A 6,000-nucleotide genomic window follows, 5' to 3' on the forward strand; every position below is an offset into this window, starting at 1 on the left:
AGTTGTTTATCGCGGGAGGTGATGCACTGAAATAACAAACCCAAGAAACCTTTTTTTTATACTGATTAAATGAAAAAAAAATGTTCCTCTGTACAGATGTTTATGGTTCCTATTTATTGCAGGCTCTATTTAATCATCCACCAAGCGCTTGTCTGCTTGTCTCTTTTTTGGTGGCCTTTCCTCACCCCCACCCCCTCCCCATCCCCCTCATACCCTCAGATAGTCTGGAAATGTTTTTCACTTGACAAACCCCCCCCTGCTGCCCCCCAGTCGTGAGCAGCCTGAAGAGGGAAGCCCGACAGCCACTGGATGGAATGAGGATTGCCGGCTCCTCTCCGAGGTCTCCCCATCAATTGCAGAAAGACCCACAAAAGCATCATTTTCTATCTTGGTTATTTTAGAAAGGGAAAGAAGCTTCATCTTTGAGGATTTACATTCAAGAAATAGGGAGCGATCCAACGTAGGAACCAATATCTAAATGGCTGTGAAATTCTCACTCCGGCTTTCATCCACGCTGGTGATGCTGCCAGGTGGTTATGGGCGTGCTGATCTGCCCCTTCTCCCAAGCATGTGCTGAGTGTGAAAGTCCAGCCTCAGAACATTTGCCTGTCTCCCTCCCCCCCCCCCCCCATCCCTTTTGCTATTAAAGCCTTACCTTTCCTGCCCATTTCAAAGAAGATAGAGAATTGCTTACAACATCCGAACCTAAGTCTCTTAGAGAAAAGTCCTTAGGAAAAGGTTTTTCGGACTGAAGCTCTTGTTCCTGTGTCTCTTAAAACTCTGGCCTTAAGTCTCCCCCAGGGTCCAGGAGGCCATAGGAGCTTTGGCTAGAAAGGACCTTAAAGATCACATGTATTCCAATCCTTTTATATTATGGATGAGGCAACTGAGGTCCAGAGAATCAAGTGACTTTTCCAAGATCACCTAGCTAGTAAACAGAATCTCTTATTTTCTTGAATGAGTGAACCACCAGAAGCATGGATGCAAGGTCCTAAGATTTGAAGTTGAAGAAATCATAGAGGTCCCATGTATTCCAATCCTTTTATATTATAGATGAGACAACTGAGGTCCAGAGAATCAAGTGACTTATCCACAGTCATCCAGCTAGTAAGCAGAGTCTCCCATTTTCTTTACTGAATGAATCATCAGAAACGTGGATACAAGGTCCTAAGATTTGAAGTTGAAGAAATCATAGAGGTCACATGTATTCCAATCCTTTTATATTATAGATAAGGCAGCCAAGGTCCAAAGAACCAAGTGACTTGTCCACAGTCATCCAGCTAGTAAGCAGAGTCTTCCATTGGAACAGAAATCCTTAGAGTTGTGGAGCTAGGGTCAGGGGGTGGACTTTTGTACTTTTTGTAGTGGGTGTCCAGGGTAGAAAGCCACTGTTTTTCCAAGTATAAGTCAAGGAGGTCCACTAACGTTTGGAGAATTTGGCCTGTGGTCACACACAGCGATCTCACCCGATGAACCTTCTACAGCTAAATGGCACCCACTGTGTCCCCTTCCTTCCAAGGCTACAAGGAGAGGTGCCAAATCCAGACCAACCTGGAGCTGCCCAGAGCTGCTGGGTTAGTCCTGTTTCTAACGGCAATGGTGGGGAGGAAAGGCACTTAGTACTTACTGCAGCTGGATACATTTTCTCAGCTTTAAACTACTATTTCCTTTCCTTCTTGGTCCCATCTCAGTCATCAAGAAGCCATCCCAAAGGTTGAGAAAGAGAATTATCTTTGAATGACACACATAAGTAGCCCTTCTAGAAATGAATGGATTTAGGAGACTTGATCTGACCTGATCAGATTTTCCCCACTTGGGGAAGGATTGATTTTTGTTTTTACAACTTTCTAGGAGTTCATTTCTTCTATGAAAAAGACTGGAAATGTGGAGAGGAGCCCACAGTCTCCCTGGTTGTAGATTTGATCCTGGCCCCACCCCGTAGATACTGTTTGAATCTATGTGATTATGAAGATGTGTTAGCTCAGCTCCTCGATTTTTCTTCCCTTCTCTGTTTTTCACACATCAGACTTATTAGGCCCTCTCTCCAACCCCATCCCCAACATCACATTTCCTTAGTCTGTATCTGGGCTTCAGGCCCTGTTTTATTTAACCAGGTCAGTGTTGATTTGGGAGGCAACAAATTATTTTCTATATTGATGAGGATATGAAGAAAGGACATTGGTGGGGGAGCAGCTAGGTGGCTCAATAGTTAGTCAGGCCTGGAGATGAGAGATGCTAGATTCAAATCCAGTTTTAGACACTTTCTAGCTGTGTGACCGAGGGCAAGTCACTTGATCCCAATTGCCTATTGGATTTCAAGATAGAAGTTAAGGGGATGGAAGGAAGGAAAGAAGAAAGGAAGGAAGGAAGGAAGGAAGGAAGGAAGGAAGGAAGGAAGGAAGGAAGGAAGGAAGGAAGGAAGAGAGAGAGAGAAAGAGAGAAAGAGAGAAAGAGAGAAAGAGAGAAAGAAAGAAAGAAAGAAAGAAAGAAAGAAAGAAAGAAAGAAAGAAAGAAAGAAAGAAAGAAAGAAAGAAAGAGAACAAACCTCTGGGGTTTGGGGTCTGAGAAAACTGAGTTCCTTTTCTCCAATTTTTTTTTTTTTTTTTTGGTTCTAACAATTTTCCCTGATTGCATCCCTTAGGCTGGGCCAGCTATTTTCTAGAAGCTGATTTCTATTTCATCTATCTTTGGTGTCTTCAGAAGCTTATATAAAAAGCAGGAAGTAGTCAAGGAGATTGTGAATAGGAAAGAGACTTGGTGTTAGGGATGTGCTAGAACCAGCCTTAACTACTTCCCAAGAAAGCCGATTGTGAAATTTTCGATATGGGCATTTACACCTCTGAAATCAGAAAACACTATAAATCAGACTTTGATTTATTGTTTGTCAATTGTCCATATTTAAGAAAGTGATGGAGAAAATATAAATCAGGCAGATTAAACTTAAAAGTGTGTCCTGCTTTTCAGAGAGTGGGTTGTTAAACATTTTCCCAAACATCCCTTCTTGATGGCCACTGGCTCCAGGAGGTATGTTGAGGGGGCCTTAGCTCTGCCATTTAGCATCACTGCTTCTGTGTGAGCCTCAGTTTCATCCTCTGTAAAATGAGGGAATGGAATAGATTTTTTCTAAGGTCCTCTCCAGGTTTAAATATTCTGAAGCTTCTTAAAGGAGGTTAGTCAGGTCAGACCTCCCTTATTTGTCACTTCTCCAGGAAGTGATGGTTAATAGTTGAGATCAGGATGCCTTTTGCCACCCGGCCTTTTGATCTTGATTCTTGGTGCCAGATCTCCTGTTCCTGGCCAGGAATCAGGAATGCCAACACCACCTGGACTTTCTCGGGCACAGAGTCACAGCTTAAAAGGTAGGTATTTATATCCTCTGCCCTACTATTTGGTCACCAAATTCCAAAACCTTTTTTCCTGTTGGCATGTCCTATCCAGGGATCCAGAAAAATGTCAAGGAGGGAATACGCAGGTTGAGGGACCAGTGTCTCTTTCTTCCCCTTGGAGTAAAGGAGGATTCTCTGGTTAAAAGATGGTTTGGTCAAAGAGTAGAGCAGAAGGGGCAGGAATAAAGATAGGCTATGATTCATATGATTCCTGGAACATGGAACGAAAAGAAAACACCTTGCCCAGACCTATGATTTTATAGCCAATATGTCTGACAAGTCACCATCTGGCACTGACTTGAACATTTCCAGTGAAGGCAGGCTCAGTGTCCCTGAGGCAGCCTGTAGCTAACCTTGGGATGGAAGGAAATTGGGGCAGTTCCCCCTAATGGAAATCTGCCTCTAGTCAACTTTCCCCCACAGCCCCTAGTTGTTCCCTGTGGAATCAAAGCAAGCACATGTGTTCTTTATGGCCGCCCCTCAAATTCTTGAAGATCATGTGCTGAGACCTCTCTTCTCCAAGCTCCATATATCTTCATACAGCGTGGCCATTCTGGTTGCCCTCCTCCAGACCTCCAGTTCCTCAATGACCTTCCTCCGTTGTGGCCCTGGAGGGATTTTTGTACCCTCTGAGATCAGCTGGGAGCAAGCAATACCTAGAAACCATTTCTCTCTGGCTCATTTTCTTGGATGGGGAAGCGGACTGGGCAGCTTTGAAATGCTCACTCCCATTGATGCTTCCACCCAATAAGGCCTGATTCCCTTGGGTCCCTTCTTCCCCGCTTTGTTCTCAATCTCTTTTGTTTGCCCCTGAACTTCTGGTTATATTTTTTGACCTTCAGGGGTATTGACAGAGGGGGAGAAGGCTACAAAAAAACCAACTGAGTTCCAAGATCACACGCCCCATCTATTGATAATTAGGAGATATCCGATGGTACTGATGGTCACGTCAGGGAGCAAAGGTACCCCATATGTGCTTTCATGCCAGTCATTGCTTTGTCTCTGTGCTTAAAGTGGGCAGGTGTTCTGTGAAGTGGGCATGTCTTCAGACAGCTTCTGTGTTCTTCTAAATGGCAATAGTAATCATTCCAAAAGAGCTCTGTAGATATAGATATATAGATATATATACAGAGGGGCTCGGGGAAGGGGGGAATTGCCTGTAATTTTATTTCAACTCTGGTTTCTACCTTTGCATCTTGCAATGTCTGTATGGTATATATCGGTGCAAACCCCGCCACCAACAAGGCCGCCCAGGTTTCAAGCCCAGCCTCTCTATGTACAAATGAGGAAACCGATATTCCGTGTGTGATGTTCCTGACTCTTCTTGTAAATGACGTCTGGACTGTGAATGAGAAGTTTTTACAAGTATAATAATTTATTACAGCTCAGACTGTCTGTTCAGTCTGGGTCTATTTTTTTTTAAACAGCATGTTGGAATAAATTTTCTAAGTCCCAACATAGCCCTCCTCGCCTGGCTGGTGACCTTTACTCACCCAACATGAGAGCTGGAGGGAGCCTTCAACACCATCATGTCAAATCCCCCTCGTTTTCCCAGATGGGGAAGTCGAGGTCCAGAGAGAAGTGATCTCTGCTTAAGGTCATGCAGGGAGATAGTGTCAAAATTAGGGCTGGAATCTGCTGTATCCGCCCCTACCACCACCACCCAACTCACTTTTAGGACCACAGATTTAAAACTAAGAGGAACCTGAAACACCAAGCCAAACTACCTCATTTTATGGAACATAACAGCATTTATATAGTGCTTTCAGATTGTAAAAGGCTTTACAAATCCTTGAAACAAGGCACGTTTATCATCCCCATTTTACATATGGGGAAACCAAGGCTGAAGGAGATGAAGTGACTTGTCCAGGGTCATACAGTTAGTAGGTATCAAGGGTCAGATTTAAACTCAGATTTTTTCTGACTTCAAGCCCAGTCCTTTCTCCACAATGTCTCTCAGCTACCTCTGCATAAAAAGACTCAGGCACAAAGAAAGCAGATTAAATTGCCTAAAGTCACCCAGGTTCTAAGTAGTATAGGGGTCGAGGATGGAGTCACTGTGGGTGGCTATCTTTGGTCATGATGTCTGAGCCTGTCTGGAGAGGAGAGGGGCTTAGGGCAGGGTTTATCTGGCAGCATAGAATAGTGCAAAGAACTTGGACCTCAAAAAGAACTAAGCTTGAGTCCTTTGGCCAACATTGCTCAGCTCCATAACTTCAGGGTCCCAAGAATAATTGACTTAGAGCTGGAAGGTACCTTAGAAGTTATCTTTTCCAACTCCCTTGTTTGACAGAAACACTGAGGCCCAGAGAAGGTAGGTTACTTGGCCCAAGTAATGAGCAGTGTCAGAACTCAACTTCCACTGTTCGGGGCAGCCTTGGGTATCAGCTGTCTCTTCCCCCAGAATGAGGGGATTGAGCTACGTGCTCATAATGACCTAAAGCGAATCAAGTTGGGGAGTATTGGATTACCCATAAAAGGTCAATGTATCTCCCTGGATGAACAGGAAGTATGGGCCTTTTGCTGGTCAATGAGCAAGAGAAGGATTTCCCAGGCTGAGTCAGGGCTGTGCCCTGTAGAGGCAAATACCTAACCTATGACTTAGAGCAGAACA

This window comes from Gracilinanus agilis, chromosome 3, assembly GCF_016433145.1.
Source record: "Gracilinanus agilis isolate LMUSP501 chromosome 3, AgileGrace, whole genome shotgun sequence".
In the NCBI taxonomy this organism is placed as follows: Eukaryota; Metazoa; Chordata; class Mammalia; order Didelphimorphia; family Didelphidae; genus Gracilinanus; species Gracilinanus agilis.